The 21,814-nt window shown below is 40.0% G+C and overlaps 1 protein-coding gene and 1 long non-coding RNA gene across 18 annotated transcripts in view; one reads left to right on the top strand and one right to left on the bottom strand.

Moving 5' to 3' along the window:
* The window catches only part of LOC308194362 (uncharacterized protein), a 230,823-nt gene that overhangs the window by 4,610 nt on the left and 204,399 nt on the right, over nt 1-21,814 (top strand). For all 17 annotated transcript variants that reach the window (XR_013950465.1, XR_013950466.1, XR_013950467.1 and 14 more), the window contains exon 2: nt 13,619-13,756. The gene's annotated coding sequence lies outside the window, so the exon portion shown is untranslated. The remainder of the gene's footprint in view (nt 1-13,618; nt 13,757-21,814) is intronic.
* LOC308194367 lies at nt 5,790-13,679 on the bottom strand. Its single transcript, XR_013950482.1, has 3 exons — nt 13,573-13,679; nt 12,311-12,378; nt 5,790-7,498 (listed from the first exon to the last, which is right to left on the bottom strand). It is a non-coding gene; the product is annotated as an uncharacterized lncRNA (long non-coding RNA).

Below are 21,814 nucleotides of genomic sequence, written 5' to 3'. Positions count from 1 at the left end.
TATTTCTTGCAGACAACTTGTACAGCAAGTAAGTTTACTGCTTGGTAGGGCAACTCTGTTCTGTAAAACTCCTCCTGTTGAAACGGTTGGTTCAATGTCCTTACTACTTTGTCCTCTTGAAAGGGCAATAATCCTTCCATGAAGATTAAATCCATAATATATTTGGGAATATTTGCCCAGTTCATTTGCATGTTCTCTGCAGTCTTAAGAGTTATATGTTCATTTGTTTTGAAATTAAAAAATGAAAATACAGACATATAACTCAGAAATGTGAGGAGATTTCCTTAGATTCAATCTGTCCTTCAGAGGTGAAGGGGGGGAAAAAAAAAAAAGAATAATGCCTGGTGGGATTTATGAGTGACTTTTTCTTTGTTATTCTACAACTGTAAGTCCAAGTGCTTGCAAACAAAGCACACTGAGAGGTAACAACACCCAGAGGGAATAATACTGAAAAAATGGCTATGGGTTACCAGAAGAAAAATTGCTGCTTCCAGCAAGGTCAAAATTATTTACTGGGTGATGAAAATATTTGTATGCTGAAGATTTGAATAATAATAATAAATGCCATCGCCATTGGAAGGTTTTTTTAAATACAAATAATAGAAAATATAGAGTTATGGGTAATAACGTATAAAACTATGCATTAATTAATTCCAAAGAATAATTATTCAAAATGTTGGAAGTGTATAGAAAGTAATCAGTAACTGTCTTTTAAACAAAAACACTTTCGTGTCAAGTGAGAGACTAACTTTACAAATTTGTGTCCTCTTGATGTTTAATAGAAAACAAAAATTGTCATTCATTTATTCATTTAAATATCAAAGTGTGTTTTTCAGAAAATGACTGAGTTACATATTGCTTGTTTGGATGTATTGTTGCCTGTCGCAGAACAGAGTAGGAAAAATCCTGAAATGTGAAATTTCCCCTCACCCTTACAAAAACAAGATAAACTGAGAATGGTATCTTCCAGTGGACTAACACAAAACATTCAAAAAATGCTTATTTTAAGCTAGCCAGTTGTGGATCCTGGCCTGGTCATCTTATGAGATCTTGCTTACTTGCAGCATATCCTCCATATCAGGTTGCTTTCCTCAGGGAGCACTTAAAAGTAATTCTGTCCAATCCACTCAGATCCTACTTTCTTATGTTCCTCTTCTCTTCCTCCTCTTTATTTTGCATCTAAATGACTCAGGCAAGAGTGGTGCCAAGACTGACTAAATAAAGGACTGATTCACCTTTTTGAATATGTAGGTATCCTGCTGGCAGATGTCTCTTTGGCCTGTTGGTGATTTCTCAAAGGCAACCCCCTAGATATCCACTACTGAAGTGATGCTGCATATACCTATTGGGGTGAAATGCTCCAGTCACACAACCCTTGTCTTGCATGAACTTTCTCACTGACAAATAATACTGCTAAAAACACTGCAGGGAATTTAGGGCATTTAGCACCATTAACAGTACTTGCTCTGAGATGTGATCTGTTTGCAGTCGATTGCTTTAAAGTGCTATTAGGTTTTAGACTAACATTCAAAACATCTCTTTGAGGAATATCTTACCAGCCAGTGTGCATTAACTCGAAGTATTTAAATATTGAAGCTTTGCTGCTTAGGATTGGCATTACCATACACCTGAAGAGTATTGCATACAGTGTATTAAACATGGAGCCGAATTGCTGAGCTCCCATTATTACTGTTTTCACAATGCATCTCATGAAAACAAATACATCTTGAATTTTTGTCTGTGTTTACAAATTGTAGAATGTAGCTAATTAAGCTAAAAATCTATGCTAAGTGACTTGCCTCCAATTCACTGCAAAATCTGCAGTATGTTCATTGGCCTCCAGGGCATTTTACTTGAGCACTTCAGTTTAACAAGAGCGCCTCTGAGTTTCTATGCGGATTTGAAAAACAGACTGTAAACAATGTGTTATTCTCTTTTCGTACACCTGTGTGTATTTCATTTACCTGTCCCTTTACTTTTTCCTTTTGCATTGCCAGCAAGCTACAGGTGCACACCTCATAAACGGGTTTTATAAAAAGGCACTTAAGAAACATTTGAATTCATTAGGTGATTAATTTTTTTTAATACAGCTGCTTTGAAGTGCCTGAACTATGTATGGCTATGTAGCAAGGTGTTAACACAATTTCTAAAGCATTAGTTGTCCAGTTTTCCCTTTAGCTTTGGCAGAAGATATATATGAGTTGCTAGGCTGGAAGTCACAACGTGCTTTTGCGGTGTGCCACAGTTCATGTGAGAAAAAGCAGAGAGGAACCTTATGGGACTACCAACAAAAACTTGTCCTATTCATATTCTATTACTGAAAATGAGATTTGGATTTTTATTTTAAAGACTTTCTAAAACTTTGCCTTTCACATGACCCAGGTCTGTCCTGTTATTCTTCTTTCTGCATTTCTGTGTGACTTGCTGTGATTCACTTAGAATTTGGTAGGTGGCTTTTGTCATTTGATTGGGTCTGTGGAATATTTAAATGGCAAATGTTTCTTGGGCTGGACTGCAGAAAAAATTGCTGGCACCAAAACTGCAGCAGCACTCAGGCAGTTATATCCAAAGCTATGGTCCTGGAAATCCTGCTGAGCTATTGCCTCATCCATAAGGGAACTAAACTGTGAATGGACCCTAATTTCAACCTCTAGGAAAAACTCCTTGCGTTTTGACAGTGATGTATGGCTTTGTGTCCAACTCATGTTCAGGACCAGCTGGTCTTTAGAAAATTGTCTACTAAAGTCTCCTGACAACTCAATCAGGAAATGCATCTGTATGTGCTCATCAGACCCAGGCAGAACTGAGTATCCTGTAACATGCAGTAGTGGTCAACGCTTAACTTTGAAGTCTCCTCTTCTCCCTCCCCGATGCTAGTATAAAACACACACAGGAGAAAATAGATTCTTCTGTTTCATGTATTCTAACAGTCAGGCTGATGCATAAAGCTCATGGGAGATAGTTGGAAAAATGACCAAAATTGAGCTTTCACTGCCAGCTTCTCACTGACCTAGGGAGGGGGCTCTTTATATGCTTAACACATAATTTTGCACGTTTATTTTATGAATTTAGTTGGTTTTGAATAATGCTCTGTCAAGGTAGAAGAGGTTTACCTAAAAGAGTCAGAACTCTAAATATTAGATGTCACTTTACTTGCAGGTAGTTTTTTGCCCTGTACTTGAAAATGTGAAGACACTTGCAAAAGTTCTTAAATATATATGCCCTCCCCTTCCGGTGCCGCCTTCCCAGGTGCCCTTGAACAATAGGTTTGAGGCCCTGGAGCTGGAGAGACTGGTGGGTGAGGATGAGGTAGGAAGCCTACCCAGGAGGATGCCTGAGGTGAGGAAGTTGACTCCACGCCTCAGGACTGCCTCCACCAAGAAAGAAAGAAGGGTGATTGTTGTGGGTGACTCCCTCCTCAGGGGAACAGAGGGCCCTATTTGTCAGCCCGACCCCACACATAGGGAAGTCTGCTGCCTCCCTGGGGCCAGGGTCAGAGACATTACCAGGAAGCTTCCAAACCTGGTTCACCCCTCTGACTATTACCCGCTTTTGATAGTCCAGGCTGGCAGTGACGATGTTGAAAAGAGAAGCCTGAAGGCTATCAAACAGGACTATAGGGGGCTGGGACGATTGGTGGGGGGAGCGGGAGTGCAGGTGGTGTTTTCGTCCATCCCTACGGGGGAAGGGAGAGGCACGGAGAGGACATGGAAAGCTCGCGTGGTTAATAGGTGGCTCAGAGGCTGGTGCCAGCACAGAAATTTTGGGTTTTTTCACCATGGGGAGCTTTACTCGGCACCCGGCCTGATGGCCCCAGACGGGTCCCTATCTCCAAGGGGAAAACGGATCCTAGGCCAGGAGCTGGCGGGACTCATAGAGAGCGCTTTAAACTAGGTAAGAAGGGGGACGGGGCTCAAACAAGGCTTGTTGGAGCTGTGCCGGGGGAACCAATGGCTAGGCCGGGGAAGAAGGCGATGGCCCAGCTGAAGTGCATCTACACTAATGCACGCAGCATGGGTAACAAACAGGAGGAGCTGGAAGCCATTGTGCAGCAGGCAGGCTACAACTTGGTTGCCATCACGGAGACGTGGTGGGACCGCTCCCACGACTGGAGTGCTGCAATGCCTGGCTATCGGCTCTTCAGGAGGGACAGGCAGCACAGAGGGGGTGGTGGCGTGGCTCTCTACATTAGAGAATCTTTTGATGTTGATGTTGTGGAACTCCAGGCTGGGAATGATAAGGTTGAATCCCTGTGGGTTAGGATCCGCGGGAAGGCCAACAAGGCTAGCTTCCTGGTCGGGGTCTGTTATAGACTGCCGAACCAGGATGAGGAGACGGATGAGGAGTTCTATAGGCAACTGACAGAAGTTGCAAAATCGTCGGCGCTGGTCCTCGTGGGGGACTTCAACTTCCCGGACATATCCTGGAAACACAACACGGCACAGAGAAAGCAGTCTAGGAGGTTTCTGGAGAGCGTGGGAGATAGCTTCCTGACGCAGCTGGTCAGCGAACCTACCAGGGGTGGTGCCCCGCTAGACCTTCTCTTCACAAACAGAGAAGGACTGGTGGGAGATGTGGTGGTCGGAAACTGTCTTGGGCAGAGTGACCACGAAATGGTAGAGTTCTCTATTCTTGGCGAGGCCAGGAAGGGGACCAGTAAAACTGCTGTATTGGACTTCCGGAGGGCTGACTTTGAGCTGCTCAGGACGCTGGTTGGCCGAGTCCCTTGGGAGGCGGTTCTGAAGGGCAGAGGAGTCCAGGAAGGCTGGGCGCTCCTCAAGAAGGAAATCGTGATGGCACAGGAGCGGTCCGTCCCCACGTGTCCAAAGACGAGCCGGCGTGGAGGAAGACCGGCCTGGGTCAACAGAGAGTTGCGGCTTGTGCTTAGCAGAAAAAAGAGGGTTTATAATCTTTGGAAAAAAGGGCGGGCCACTGAGGAGGACTACAAGGATGTAGCGAGGCTGTGCAGGGAGAAAATTAGAAAGGCCAAAGCTCATCTGGAGCTCAACCTGGCTACTGCCGTTAAAAGACAACAAAAAATCCTTTTACAAATATATCAACGCGAAACGGAGGACTAAGGAGAATCTCCATCCTTTACTGGATGCGAGGGGAAACCTAGTTACTAAGGATGAGGAAAAGGCTGAGGTGCTTAATGCCGCCTTTGCCTCAGTCTTTAGCGGCAATACCGGTTGTTCTCTGGATACCCAGTGCCTTGAGCTGGTGGAAGGGGATGGGGAGCAGGACGTGGCCTTCGCTATCCATGAGGAAATGGTTGGCGACCTGCTACGGAGCTTGGATGTGCGCAAGTCGATGGGGCCGGATGGGATGCACCCGAGGGTACTGAAAGAACTGGCGGAGGAGCTGGCCGAGCCGCTTTCCATCATTTATCGGCAGTCCTGGCTATCGGGGGAGGTCCCAGTTGACTGGCGGCTAGCCAATGTGACGCCCATCTATAAGAAGGGCCGCAGGGCAGACCCGGGGAACTATAGGCCTGTCAGTTTGACCTCAGTGCCAGGAAAGCTCATGGAGCAGATTATCTTGAGGGTCATCACGCGGCACTTGCAGGGCAAGCAGGCGATCAGGCCCAGTCAGCATGGGTTTATGAAAGGCAGGTCCTGCTTGACAAACCTGATCTCCTTCTATGACCAAGTGACGCGCTTGGTGGATGAGGGAAAGGCTGTGGATGTGGTTTACCTTGACCTCAGTAAGGCTTTTGACACAGTTCCCCACAACATTCTCCTCAAGAAACTGGCTGCTCGGGGCTTGGACTGGTGTACGCTTTGCTGGGTTAGAAACTGGCTGGACAGCCGGGCCCAGAGAGTTGTGGTGAATGGAGTCAAATCTGGTTGGAGGCCGGTCACTAGTGGTGTCCCCCAGGGCTCGGTACTGGGGCCGGTCCTCTTTAATATCTTTATCGATGATCTGGATGAGGGCGTCCAGTGCACCCTCAGTAAGTTTGCAGATGACACCAAGCTAAGTGCGTGTGTCGATCTGCTCGAGGGCAGGAAGGCTCTGCAGGAGGATCTGGATAGGCTGGAGCGATGGGCTGAGGTCAACTGTATGAAGTTCAACAAGGCCAAGTGCCGGGTCCTGCACCTGGGGCGCAACAACCCCAAGCAGAGCTCCAGGCTGGGAGATGAGTGGCTGGAAAGCTGCCTGGCCGAGAGGGACCTGGGAGTATTGGTTGATAGTCGGCTGAATATGAGCCAGCAGTGTGCCCAGGTGGCCAAGAAGGCCAACAGCATCCTGGCCTGCATAAGAAGCAGTGTGGCCAGCAGGTCTAGGGAAGTGATTGTGCCCCTGTACTCGGCTCTGGTGAGGCCGCACCTCGAGTACTGTGTTCAGTTTTGGGCCCCTCGCTACAGGAAGGACATGGACGTGCTCGAGCGAGTCCAGAGAAGGGCGACCAAGCTGGTGAGGGGTCTGGAGAACAAGTCTTACGAGGAGCGGCTGAGGGAGCTGGGCTTGTTCAGCCTGGAGAAGAGGAGGCTCAGGGGCGACCTTATCGCTCTCTACAGTTACCTTAAAGGAGGCTGTAAAGAGGTGGGGGTTGGTCTGTTCTCCTACGTGCCTGGTGACAGGACGAGGGGGAATGGGCGAAAGTTGCGACAGGGGAGTTTTAGGTTGGATGTTAGGAAGTACTTCTTTACCGAAAGGGTTATTAAGCATTGGAATGGGCTGCCCAGGGAGGTGGTGGAGTCACCATCCCTGGAGGTCTTTAAAAGACGTTTAGATGTAGAGCTTAGCGATATGGTTTAGTGGAGTACTTAGTGTTAGGTCGGAGGTTGTACTCGATGATCTTGAGGTCTCTTCCAACCTAGAAATCTGTGATACTGTGATACTGTGATATCTTGCTTGCATAAACTATTATGTGTTGTGACAAGAATTATTCTGTCTTTCTCCATGTCATTTAAACAAAAAAAGTTGGATTTTCTTACAAAAACCGGTTGGCAGAATGATTATCTTCATATTGTCTAAATATCAAATTTCTTCATGTCAATGATTGTATAGGTAATGCCTGAAATTTGATTTGAACAGAAAAAAAATATATTAGCATGCTAAAAGTGAATTAACTTGCAAGCGAAGCTTCGTTCAGCATCCTAGAAACTACACAACTATTTCTGATCAGAAACTCAAATGGCTTTCTGATTTTCGATGATGACGTTTTGGGGCTTCATGGATGGGTCTTTTAAGTACACGGAAGGAATGGAACAGAAGTAAAGTCAACAGTGCTATGTTTCTGATTTTTACTGTAATCTTTCTCACTAATTTGAGTTTACTTTGGTATTACCTTAAACTATTAAAACCAACCAAAAAAAAACTTCCAATGTGTACAGGAAGAAAATGTAGCAAAGCACCCCAAAACTAGCTCATACCATAACTGCCACAGCTTTATTGTGTTAAGTGCAATGTGCCTTTTATAGCTAGTTATATTATCACATACTTTTTTTCTTCCAGAATCTTTGCTTTCTTCAGGGTATCAGTTGAACAGGACTCTCTAAATGAAAAAGGGAGAGACAGACACTATTTTAATTAGATTTCATCTTGAAATGTGTGGTTTGAGGTTTGACATAAATCATCCATATCTTGCTCTAAATACAAAATATTAATTTCTTCATAACCTTTTCTGGGTTTCTCAGCAGTATAGCACCTGCGTGTTTCACAAGCAAAATTTGATCAATTTGTTGTTAAACTCCTCTGAGTGAGGTATGTGATTTGCACCTTGCAAAGGGAGAAGGAAACTACAGCTCCCACAGGTTTCAGCTGCAACTGTGAACTCTGTGTTAAGAGCCCAGACCTTCAGATTTCAAGTAAGGTTCCCATAAATCCTGGCTTCCTGTCAAGAATGTGCTTTGAAATTGCTGGAGAGGAGAAACCAGGTGAGAATCCAGTTTTCCAGCACAGCACCCAACCATCCTCACATTTAAAAGGTGCTACCTGGCTGTTATTACTACAGGGGTGTTACAGACAAGTGCATCTCTATAGACATCATCATTCATCTTGTCCTCTGATGGGGGGGGATTCTCGTAGCCTGGTATGCAATCACATGACTAATTCTTCTGCATAGCTGATGTAAGGTGGTAAGGAACAGAGAACTGTGAATCTGACTTTTCTCAACAGTTAAACACACAACTTCCAAATGCTTGTGTTGTCGCTACCTGTGTATCATTTATAACAAAGAAAACTAAGTTTTGCAGAAATCATATCTAACCTGCCCAAATTGTTTAACGCAGAACTGGTAACTGCATTTACTTCAGAGACACATCGGTGCTTGTACCAATGGAGCTGTTATGTGGTCATCTTTATATAAAATAATTGTTCTGAGCAAGAAGTAGGCGTGCACCTTGTCCTTGGGATTCACAGCTTCTTGATGATAGGAGATATTTCTGTTAACTTCAGAGTTATATTTCAAGTTCTATTTCAGAACCATTTTTTTCTAGTGCTAGCATAATGTTTTTAGTAAAGCAATTAATCTACTAGAAATATAATTCAGGACTGAGCCAAACTTTCCAAAGAATTTGCTTGAATTCAGAATGTCTTGGTCCCATAAATAGGGGAGGAAACACTTTGGAAAGTTTTTTTCCCTGTTTCTTTTTTTGCTGAAGTAAAATATATATATTTTTTTCCACTTAAAAAGAAACTTAATATTAAAAAAAAAGTATTGCTTAATATGGAGGCTTTAGTCTAATCTGACCCCAAGTACCTTGTATTTAGTCAAATATAACCCTTATTTTGACAAAATGACATGTTGACAATTTTTTTTCAATTCAGTAGGAAAAAAAACCCTTGCCTGGTCATTTCCTCAGTTCTTGCTCCTACCTTTCCATATGCTTTTTTTTTTTCCAGGCTGTCCTCTACTGCTTGCTTCTACACTTGTTTCTGTCCCTGTCCAACCATCTGCTCTTCTCTTTACTCTTTGTGCTCTGACTCCTGCCTATGTTCTTCCTCTGTAGGCATGTTACCATTGTGGGTACTCATCAAATTATCTTCTATGCCTGCATAGAAGAATTTCTAATTCCAACCCCCTGCCATGGATAGGGACACTTCCCACCAGACCAGGTTGCCCAAAGCCCTGTCCAGCCTGGCCTTAAACATTTCCGTGGATGGGGCATCCGCAGCTTCTCTGGGCAGAAGCAGCAGCCTAGCTGTGGAGGTAACAGCAATGTAAATTACATTTCCATGCTTCTTGTGGCAGTTTTGCCTTTGGATAGTCACTACACTATTTTTTTTAAGCAGCTGATGAAGTTAAGCAACCTACTATATTCACTGAAGTCGATGAGGTTTCAGTAGTGTGGCTGTAAGCAGAATTTGACCAATAAAATGGTCTTTTCTATGCAATATAGCTCAGCTCTGCTGGTGACAGGATTGCTTGTTTTATCTGAGTGCTTTTATCTGTTTTACTTTTTAGTAAGACCCTTGCTCCAAATGGCTCCATGCTTCCAGGCATATTTCAATAATTCATCACAAAAAAAGCTAGAGTAAGCAAGATAAATAACACAGTATGATATATGGCTGCACCTCAAAGGCAGGAAGTGTAAATTGTATTTAACCACATAAATATCAAGCTCTCATCTCACTTCATAAACAGGGAGTGGTACACTTGGCCAAAAAAACAAACAAACAAACAAACAAAAACAAACCACCACCACCACCACCAGCAAAGCAACAGATTTATAAACACCTGACTTTTCTATTAAAAATGAAAAGGTGGGCAGGAAAGTTCACAAGACAGATGATGATTATTTAAAAGGAGCGTTGTTCAAAAAATACATAGGTGCATTCATGTGCATAATGATTGTTCAAAAAATGTATTAGTATAAAAGCAGGTAAATAATTCAGTGACACATGTAATCTCTATTTCCCTAATATATATGTTTGCTTTCTGTGAAGGAAAATCTCAATAGTTTTTCAAGCTCGTTGTTAAAACTGGCATTTTTGCATGTAAGGGTTATTTTAACTAGTTTTGTAGAACTGGTTGATTTAAGAATATGTGTATATATATCTGACCTTACAACTATCTGATAGCTGACTTCTTTCCTCCTTGTCCTTCCCTCCTCCTTTTGCTCCCAAGTCCCAATTCTCACACCTCCCTGAATCCTTAGCTACTTCCTACTATACCTTTTCCCACATCTCCTAGCTCTTTCTGTAAACACTCCTTGGCAATAGAGAGTCTATCATTTATTTCTAAATACCACTCTCAGTAGTTGAAAAACCTTTTACAGTGTTCGCTGTGTGCTTCCTGGATTTTGTGATACAGGGTACAGCAAAGAAGAGCTCAACATCCCCAAATGCTGGGCAGCTGGGCAGTGAAGCTATAAAATCCCAATGCATGGAGGGAAAGATGGCAAATTTTTCAGGAAACCCAGTGGGGGGAAAAAGAGTGGCAGCTTATAATGTTCATAATAGCATTTGCTTCTGCTCTGTGCCTTCTGTTCCAGCTTTTGGATAAGAGAAGAGGATTAGGCAAACATGGAGAGAGCAGGAAGATAAGGTTCACTGTGCAGATGCCAGGGAACAAGCTCTGGCTATGATAGGGATACTCCAGGAGATGTGCCAGCATTGTCTGATAGCCTCACAGATCTTTGCGCTCACAGGCTTTTCTCCTTTTTTTTTTTTTTTGAGTTTTGCAGAAACTATTTTGTTCTCTACAATTTGTCACAAATCTAGTGCTATGACTTAAAAACACTGTAACTTAAATGCTTGTGTGCAGCAAATATGGGTTCTGATAAACTTTTTGTTTTCTAAATTATGGTTTTCCTTTGGCCCTAAATACGTTATTTGTTTAGATGATGGCACGTTTCTCTTCACACCCTGTTCCTTCTCCGTTTTTTTAGTGTTGTCCCACTTACCTGAATTGCATCTCACAGTCTAAATCATTGGCTCAACGTGCAGAGATGATCATATGGTTGGTTTTATGTGCTTTAAAATGAGAATGATAGAGCTCTTTCATTCACCAGGATTCTTGATCACCTACTAATTCATCAACTGCAAGTTCTGCAGAAAGATCTGTGGTGCATGTGGGCTCTTACAGTGAAAATAAAGATGGTTTCATGTAATCGAAATAATCCTTGTCTTATTAGTTAAACTGAATTTGGACAGCACCCAGAGGGGTTAATGCAGGGTGAATGTTTTAAACCCTTTTTTAACACTTTAGAGTTCTAACTTGAGAAAGCCAGTTGCCATATAATGCACAATATTAATAATGTAACTAGCAAATAAAATCACCAAAATCCGCTCACAGCGGTTTATGTGTCTCTCTTACCTTTTCTGTGCTCTTTTTAGGATAAAAAGTTAATTATTGCTGAATTAGAGTTCTTATCCTCCTGTCTCCTTCCTGATCAAAGAAACAGAAGGACATTGCATTTCTGGCAAACTGTGCTTGGAGTGGGAAGAAATCTTTATTTTCTATTTTATCAGTACCTAAATTATTTCTCAGATCTGTTTCAGGTACTTAAATGCCACTTACAATGTATGCTACTGGGAATAGTCAGCAGGTGTTTGCTTCAGGTAGTCATAAAGTCTCTTCAAAGACTTCAAAATGGCAGTATCAATTAAAAACTCTTTGTGGGAAGTTAGCTGCTGTGGATCTTTTATGGAAATTTTCAATGCAATGCTTTTTTTGAGGAATTATATGAAATTTTAGTCTATGACAAAAGATATTCAACTGCATAACTCCAAGAATAAGACTCTTCAGAAGCCCATGTGTGCAGAAATTATACTGTTGCTCCCTGTACCTTCTTGAGGTTGTCATTAGTTTTTTCAAATTTACTATTTTTGTATGGATTATGTACCTGCCAAGAACTCTGCTTGAAGCAAAACCAACCTGTATTTGTTTTTTTACTCCGAGAAACCTTTTCTAAATTTCCTATTATGAATTCCATTGTCCCTACTTTGATTGTGTTACTTTATTCTCGTTACTTTATTCTCTTCCGTCTTGCTCCTAAGATGTAAGCTTTTCAATCATTTGAGTAATCATAGAGCAAATGAATGTGTTATTGTGTGTGCAAACATCTAGATAAACCAAGATTTATGAACAGACATTGTCTCAATGGAAAATCTCTGGACTGATTTCACTTAGAAGTAATCAAATTGAAAATATGACAAGTAATCAGCTAACGCAAACTAAATGCACCAAATATACTAAATCCTTTTTTCGTAATATGATATACCTAAGTCATGACAATCATTTTAAATCAAGTATTATATAACAAATTGCTGTTTTCTAGCTGTATAAGAAATGAATATATATATATGATTTTATTCTAACAGCTAGGAAATATTTACAACATTTTACATGAACAATTAATACCTTTTTATTTGTGATGTTCTCAGAACAAGTTATCTTCCACTTTTGGTCTAATCTTCCTGCTGACTTAGCTGCAAAAATATCATTGTAGAATAACTGATCAATACTAATGCACATTTTAGCAACAACAGCATCAGCGGAAAGGAACTAGGGGTAGTCCCTGGTGTTATAAAATGGCATATTGGATATAGTTAGCTGATACTCCAAGTTAACGATAGAGCTTCTGAGGTTTCTTATGTTTTAGTAGCGTACTGCTTTTTACAGCATTCTTGGTTTTCAGAGGGACATAAGAATGAAGATGCTTTAGACTGTTCTATAACGTAGATAAAGATACACGCTGGAACTTCTGGAAATTCAGGAAGAGGTTTTCTTTGTGTGAGAAAGGAGCAAGCACTGTGGAAAATATTTCCTGACAGAAAGTAGTGCTATCCCATGCATTTCTGTAAAGATACTTCAGTCTGCTGCTTCTCATTTTCATCTCATACCATGTAAGGACTGAAAGACTACATCTATGTATCTTAAAATATTTACACGATATATTTAGAAATCTAGTAAGGAAGATAATGATGGGAAAAAGTAGATGTCTATCCTCATGTTTACAGTTCCTTTTTTGCGTGAATATTAAGAGGTAGCAGAATGCAGCTCTGTTTTACATGTAAACTGCTACACGGTGCTTTTTTGCAAGAAATAGCAATAAAAAAAAACACTCAATGGCTTAGCATGCTAGTGCAACAACATGCAAGGTTATAAACAAAGACAAATCAGTTTATCTCCGAACCAGACCCTCTACAGTTCTACAAATTAAATTCAGAGAAACAGCACATAGGTGTAACTGTTAGCTAATTGTATTGAATTGATATGAGGTGATATTTGTTTCACTCAACTGTTTTACTGGATCAAACATTTTGTTCAGGTTTTGCATTGTATCTTTTATTCATTTTAAAGGACAAGTATTTTATTAAAAAAAAAAAAAAACAAACAACAAAACCACCCACAAAATGCTGTCATAATTTCAGCAATCCACATACTTTATAAACTCTCTTTTTAATAACTTAATTTTCATTTTGTCTTTAAGATTTCACAGTTTCAGAACAGCTTGTTTCTTGTTGATTGATTAAAGTGAGTACTGCATATGATACAGTATTGGGGCTGTATTGAACTCCATTATTTAATTTAGTTATCACTTGAGGCCAAGGAGAATATAAATGTCAGCAATAAGACTTCATGCTACTTCTGTGAATAAACAATAATTTTTGTTGGCTTACCTCCTACAATCGTTACTGACTGCCCTTTCACATTCATTCTTGTTAGGATAGGACTTGATGCAAAAGTCTGAAGAGACTCTTACGAAGTGGTAAATTGCCTTTTCTAGGTGCTTATATCTTTCAGCTGCTGTAGAAGAGCCAAGGGGACCAACTTGAACTGGTCGTTTTTGACTTTCACCTCAAGGTCAGTGAAATGGTTTCCAGACACAGTGTATATAACTTGTATTCTCATGTCTTTTTACTGATTTCAAAGTTGTTTTATGTGATGCTCAAGAATTTGGGTTAAAGGAAGGAGACTTGTTAAAAGTTTGAGTTCCCCTGCTTGCAAGAGTTCAGTCTAGGGGAGATGAACAGGATCAAGGAGTGTAGGTGAAGCATAAAGGTGCACAGCCTACACAGCTGATCTCCTGAGCAGGTTATTTTACAATCTGTCTGAGATGTTGGAGCAATGCGTGTGTGATTTAATTGAAATGCAAACTCTTGGAGTTGTTTTTGCTTCTTTCCCCTTTTTCCCTCATTTAGCCTTTTCTAAGCATTTTTTTGGCCTCTTCTAAGTATTTGCTTTTTACATAGTGATATCAATGAGATTATTTTACCTGTTTCAGATATTGTGGTGGCATGAATTTTTCAAGGAGTCTGACTTATGTGCAGTATTTTACAAATTTTATTTTTCTCCAAGACCCTTAGAGAGAGAATTGGTACTTTAAAGCAGGCAAATCAAGCAGAAATCATGATATTGGTTGAAAAAATAGAATTTTTAAAAACTATGAAATCAGCGCAACAGCTAAGCATTAACTTGTAGGACAAGCTAAGCAAAAATATTTATGTCCATGTCTTTTCTCTTGCTTTCTGGCCAATTCTTTTCACATTACAACTTACTTCCATTTTATGTAGATTGTGCCAAAGACGAAAGGCTATTAACTAATGTGGAGAAGATATTCCTCAATTTAGTTATTTCCAAGAGATTGATTTGGTTGTGTCTATGCATTTAAATTTTGTTAAAAGGAATGGTAACAATGTTTATGATAGTGAAATTAGTTTTGGAACAATTCTCAAGCATTTTTTAAAATGTCTCATCATCTGTTTAATTGTGCTTCTCCGTTGTTGGATGAAATGTCAAGTAAGGTTTCTTTATATGCACTTGTTTGTGCATACACTGCTGTAAATCTGCATATACTGCTGTAAATCTCTGCTTAGTTTGTGTTTATTTGATGGTCCAGCCATTGAAAAAAAGACTTGGATTCTATTCTATTTCACTTATATATATAACTTTATCATACCAGTTGCAAAGGAATAAATCTGATTTATTGTCTTCAGAAGGTGTAACCATTAATCTCTCTTGAATTTAGGCTACACAGCATTTGCTTTATTGTGTGTCCATTTTGGAGCAAGAAGCTTGCAAATTTGACCAAAACTGAACCACTTTTTTACTCCCATCCTCCCTAGAACCCTTATCTCCTTGGAATCTTTAGTGTAACTTCTATTTTGTTATAATCTCTTAAGTGTGTTTTGCTAACTACCTAGCAGGCACAGTATGGGTATCTCATGATGAAAGAAAAAATAGAAATGCCTATTTCTTTCTGTATCAGCCATAGTGTAGTTTAGGGCAGATGAAATTATTTCAGTAAAGTGAATGTAGTAGGTGTTGAGAAGATCTGGAGCTGCTCTGCAGCAATGTAATGTAATGGTTCCTACTGGTAGGAGGACTGCTGTTTGTTGTATGTGTATTTCTGGCATGGCTTAGATATTCTCATGGAAAATTCCTCAATGTGTGCTAAAGATTTGGTAAGAGACAATGTCATAAGAAGCAAACTGTTTCCCAATGGAGCATCAAAGGAACCGTACAGAATTTAGAAGGGAAGGTGCTTTCCAAAGAGGCAGGTAATTGGTGCAAGGGTCTGCAAGGTGTACGTGCATTCACTGCGGTGCTGTGCTGTGCCTCAAAGAAGTGACAGCTTTGGGGCAGAGTGCAGTTTAAACGTGCCTGCAAGTGGTAGCCCCAAGTTTATGAACTCTGCTGGGAGGACTTTACTAGCATGTCTGCTGTTCTGTTTGTGTACAGCTGTAATTCTCTGGACCCCAGCTGGCTCATTGTCAAACCATAACAGAAGCTTTCTTATCTTACTTTCCAGCAGTAGCATTGTGCTTAAATTGTCTACTCTGTAGACATGTCTTGCAATATTGACAGAAAAAAAAAACTTATCTAGTCTTGCTTTGGTAACCACTGGGAGGAATGGCAAGACACATGTATGTTGCTTGTTTTTACAGCCCTTTCTCCCCCCCCAAGCATCTGTTTTTATCAAAACATAAATAATACTTTATTTTACCTTGTGACTGGCTACAAGCTTTTGGAAAGAAGAATCGCAAATGCTTAAATCTGGTCAAAATGTTAAAAGAATGGCAGAATTGCAAAATTTGCAAGACGACATAGCCTACAAAGGACCCAGTAGCACAACTAGATCTATTATTGACAGATGATATCAGGCAAAAAAATATTGTTAAGATTTTGCTATTTAAAAGCTGGCATAGCAAACTAAAGACAAAGTTAAATACAGTGTCTGCCACTCATTTTCAGAAGGCACATCAGTGTTTGCTCTCTGGGTTGTTGAACTTGGTTGCCTGTTTATAAAAGAACAAGCTAGCATGGTATTGAAGTTTTAGCTTGCTTAAAGATATTGAAAATGTTCAGACATTCAAAGTTATCTTCTTACTGAGAGCCACCTGTATGCCATTGAGCAAAAGATTAAAAACTTCAGGCTCCTTCTAAGGTTTTCGTATTTTTTTCCTTTCTAAGTTAAAAATTACAGGACTCATTCCTGTGCTTTTATGCATTTTACTTCCCTTTCAAGCATGGTAAGCATAATATGTCTGCTTATCCAGAAACACAAAAAGGAGGGCATGCTGTCAGCATTTTCAGCCTTATTTATTCCCAAGGATGTCGCAGGGATTAGAGAACTAAGTAAATGTATGTTATGAGTAAATGTTTCACAGCCTGCAAGGAAATACTCATTTTTCTCTAACTGCTTTCTCTTCTTGCTAGTCCTTCATAATAGACTCAGTTATGATTAATTGTTCATCTCAACTCCTATTCATTGTCCTCTCTATTTCATTCAAAGTCCCAGGGTTTGCCTGGAAAGGCTAGAGCTAGAGTTGCTCAATGTTCACCCTGGAAAATCAAAGAAGAAACAGGAAATGTATCTACCATCCACCGCATTTTATTCTCTGAAGGGGTCACTTTCTGATCCATGGGTGGTTCTTTTTTCTCTTTCAAATACAGAAAGTCTTTAAATCCAAATAGTATCTTTAGTTTCATTGTGCAGTGAAACAGTCCAGACAATTGAATGCCTCTGAAAGTGTCTATGTCCCAAGCTGCAAGACAAATTATAAAAAGAAACCACTGGGAAACTATGATCAACTTCAGCCAGGATAGTTAACCTTTCAATAACTTCTCATTTTCAAACAGAAAAGAGAAAAAGATGATTTATGGCAATGTGAGATCCTAATTTGAGAGAATCCAAAGATTTTTCATCCCCCTTACTAATTATATTGTGTGCGTATATATATTATCTATCTATCAATATATATATAAAATTAGAGAATGGGGAACATTTAAGGAGATTTTACCTCTGGAAGGAATGTAATCCAAGATTTGATGTGGTGATGCCTGAGTCCAGCTTTTCTGGACTCTCAAAAGCTCCTTCAGAGAAGGATGAATAGACAAGTAAATTGCAGAGTCTTACGGTTAACTCAAGTCACTTGAAAATAAACAGCAAAAAGACAAACTTTCTGAAGATCACCTGTGAAATTTTAAGCATCAGGAAAGCTGAACCAAAAAATCCTCCCGTTCTTAACTATTAGTCTTTTGGGGAAATTTCCTTTACTTTTAACTTCCTTTGTACATAAAGAGCTTTGAAGAAGAATGAAAAGACAAACTTCAAGATATTTTGCCTGACAGTATAGCAATAAAATGATATCTTTAATGAAGTGACAGCTAAATGAATACACTGAAGATCTGTTAAACATATGGTAAAAATACTCAGCAGATGTACTGTGCTGCACTGAAAAGAAAATGGTCAGGGACTAGCTGAATAAGCTGTTGTAGAAGGAAGGTGAACATTCCTGATCAACTTGCTAGCCAAAATAAAAGTAGTGCTTTTCTTTTTCACATGAATCATTAGGGGAAATGAATGTTTGTTTGTTTGTTTGTTTTTTAAGACCAGTTGTTCTGATAATGCCTCACTTTTTTTTCCTAAACTATACTGTGGATATTTTGATTTCTAAAATTTGAAACTGATTTTATGGTTCAGTAAGGGAGAATGCTTACTTTTTTTAATTAAACCAAAGAAGCTCTCAGTACAGGAAAAATATTTCCAGCCCTGCACTATTCACAGTGCTTTTGGATTGCTTCTGGAGATGTTATTTGGATGAAAGCTCCTGTCAGACTCAATAAAATGACTGACAAGGCCAAATTGGCATGCATTAAGGGAAATGACAGGAGAAGAGCTTAATCATACCTGTACCAATAGATTCAAGCTACTTTGGTGATCACACTGCCATCCTGTGTGTGTCAGTAAGGCTTCACTTTCATCGCTCTTTGTAGAAAAGGCTTCAGAGCAAAAAGGCAATTGGACTTGATTGTATGCCTAGAAGAGGCCAAAGAGAGAAGTAAAGATTTCTTGGCACTGATAGGATAACAGGTCAAGCAAATACACTCTGCTTTGTCCCACAAAACAAACAAGAATATAGTAGTAAAATGGATTTTTTTCAGACAGAAAGCTTGGAAGTCCACACCTTGGTACCATCAGTCCCTACCCTTGATGCATTTTGGTGGTGTGACAAACATGAGTGCGAAGTATGGAATAGTGTTAGATGAACAAAAACCATCTGACTAACCACCAAATTAACATAACTATGACATATTAAATGTAAGTTGCTAACTAAAAGAAATTAATTCAGCTCTTTTTCATAGTCTCTAGTGGTCCCCATAACATCCACCTAGGAGAACTTTATTTTCTACATAGCCACAGGTTTTGCTGGAGGCTGCAGAACCTCACTCCTGAGAATTTTGGAGTAACATGGCTTGCAAGCCTTTAGCTTCTTAAAAATCTTGTGACTTTGTAGTCAGTATTGTAGGATAGCCATGGTAGCAGCATTGTCCTGAGAAGCTGAAGGCTGCCAGCCATGTTGCAATACAGCTTTGGAAGCAGATTTCATTCTGCTGCCTCTAACAAGCCACCCTTTGAGTATAAGTGGGTGTTACCTCCCTGAATAGTTTACCAGTTTCCCGTAAATATTTCTTCAGTTTATTATTAAAAAGATAAAAATCATCTCCATGGGATCTCTACTCTCTCCCAATCCTTTGCTAAACTCAGGAGAGAGGCGAACACTTGAATGCTTGGAAGAAAAAAGGATGCTGTTGTGTCACACAGTAGTTGATCTGAAGTTCCTGAGTTTCAGCCCTCCAGATGGGATGTGCGCAGGCATGCTAGTGAGAGACAGGATGATAGACATAATGCATTTCTTGCCTCGTTTTAAAAGAGTGGTTGGTTTTGCTGGGATGTTCTTGCAGGAGGGGAGCAGCTGAGCATATCTGTGGAAGGAAGTTAAGCTGCTGGAGCTGGTGGCTAGCAGGAGAGCGAACAACCCTGATGATGGAGCTGGGAGCTAGTGAGGCTGGGAGGCTGCTGGTAGTACGTATGAATGTCCCTTTGGGTTCCTCACTGACACAGGTGCTTGCCAGAGACCAGAACAGGTTTTGACATTGTGAATAGCCTGACACTGAGGCAAGGCCTCATCTGCAAGAAGTGGGCAAAAGGAGTTGTGTTTTTATATATATGTACACACACGCATATATAACATATACTATTATGCTATATCTCTGGAAAAATAAAACAACACAACCACCACCAACAACAAAAACAACAACCCATGCTTTCCTCCAGGAAAATCCCTAGACAGATCTGCTTCAAAGCTCCTGGGGTCCTTTTGCAAACAGAAGCATAAAAGACTGGGAACACAAGCCAGGCGTTACGCTTTCACAGATTTATCAGTACAGCTTTTTCTTTCACCTATGCATTTGTGTTTATAAAACTATAAATCTACCAAGAACAGCTTTTCTGCCAAGGTGTTGTGAAGACATTTTCATAATGGTGTTTAGCTGGAGTGGCACTGAAAACTCCAGTAGCTACAGATTTATTCTCCTCGTTGAGAAATGCAAGAGTTAAGATTCTGGCCAGCAGATAAGAATATTGTATGTCTCACACTGTAATTCTCAGTTTGTGATATCCTAATGCACAACATAGCTATGATAGTGGGCAATTACAGAGGTTACATTTATTTTACGATGCAAGTCAGGATATTACCCCATAGTACTGCAATCACACTGGCCATAAAAGGACTTTTTTCTTTCCCTAAATCATGGGGGAATGGTGATGGGTTCTGTCTCTTGCTCTTTTCGTATATTTCCTATTAGATTTGCTTGGTTTTAGTACATGTGTTCCCTTCCACTCCTGGTTAAAATCCTTTATGATGAGGATTTTCAGCAGAAGTTGGGAATTTCAGATGGTGTGTCCCACCAAAATTCAAGTTGAGGGATTTGTCTGCGTTAGATTCTGCCACTTTTATTGACGTGTACTGAAATTGCAGTTCCCAGAGTCAGTGTTAGTGTTAACAATGACTTAAGTGAAGTTCAGGTTTCACTCATGGGTCCTTTGCTTCCATTAACCTTAATGGGCTGTGAATCAGAGCTATTGAACAATGGCAATGGGGAAATCAATTACTTTTATAATAAGGTATTGTGTGTGACAGGGATAGAGGCAGAACCTACCCTTTAATTTTATGCTTTCCTACATCTCTGAGGTTTGTTTCTTATTTATAAAACTGCAGAAAAACTGACTTCTATGGATTCACAGAAATGCAAACCAGACTCAGATAAGAGTCCCTTTGAAGTGGTAGCCAAACCTACCTAACACATATCATGTTCAATGAATTAGCTAATAATATAACTTAGTAGGTGGTAAATGAGCTAATAAAATATGTAATATAGTTCTATGTTGGAGTCCAAAACAAGCGTTAAAGTAACATTTACCGTTATGTTTGTAGTAATTTGTGTAAGCTGCCTGGTGGGAGGTGAGTGTGCTGCTCTATTACAAAAATTACAACAGGAATAATCTCATTATTTGTAGCTAGGGTGAAAGGAAGTCTGTGAATTTATCCAACAAAAATGTGTTTTATGAAAGAACAGGCTAAGTACAGAGGTCGGTGTTAGATACTACATTTTAAAGACCAAGAACTAAAGACATCATTACCCAGTGAGTCAACAGGGACAAGAGTAACTTATGTTAGCCAATAAAAATAAAACTCGTATGCTGTAGAAAAGTTTAAAAAAAAAAAAAAAAAAAACCCTCACATAATGTAGATTTGGGTAATTCATGCAGATTCCACAGAAATGTAAAATAAATGAGAGATGAAAGCAAATACTAATGGAGAAACCTACCACATAGGGCTATATTCTGTCTGTAAATTCCATAGGAATTGTTTTGAAATATACATATAAAAAAATTGCGTAGTGAAATGATTGTGCTGGGCTTCATTCTGTGCCGCTGACTTTAATGGGATTTTCCAGAGCAGCAAATGAGGGAGTCAGCTCTGGTTAGTGGCAGTACCGCTTGACTCCAATCACAGCTAGTCAGACAGCCACGGGAGTAGAAACCATGTGCTGAATTGTACCACCTACCTAAAATGGGAGGAAAAATAGTCTTTTTTTTTCTTCTTCTCCAGTATTATGTCTGGAAATTTGCTCAATTCCTTTGAAAAAAATTTCAGTTATTGAATTGAACCTGCTTTGACTGTTAGTGCCTGGGGACCGTTGCTCAGGAACACATGTAGACCAATGTTTAAATCCAGTCCTATTCAAAAACAGCATTTGAGCATGCACTAACTTTTGAATGTAGTAACTCTGCATGTGTATGTGCCCTCTTCTGGTCCTGTTATCCTAGAGATTACTTCAGCCAAGTGTTGTTTTCTTTTTTTGAATGAAGGTGTAAAATTTAGAGTAACATCTTGCAAATGAGTCAGCAGTGCTCCCCTGGGGTGGAGGAATGCTAATGCTCATCTGCACTGTGTTAGCCAGACTGTAGCCAGCAGGTCAAGTGACGTGATTATTTCCTCCTTCTTGTAGTTTTTTTTTTTTTTTTTTTTTTTTTTTTTTTTTAGGCTACAACTGGCATGTTGTCTTCAGTTT

Source organism: Anser brachyrhynchus (genome assembly GCF_964034855.1).
Source record: "Anser brachyrhynchus genome assembly, chromosome: 4".
NCBI classification, from domain to species: domain Eukaryota; kingdom Metazoa; phylum Chordata; class Aves; order Anseriformes; family Anatidae; genus Anser; species Anser brachyrhynchus.
Note: the sequence above shows the minus strand (reverse complement) of the source record. Positions and strands in the feature narration are given on the sequence as shown.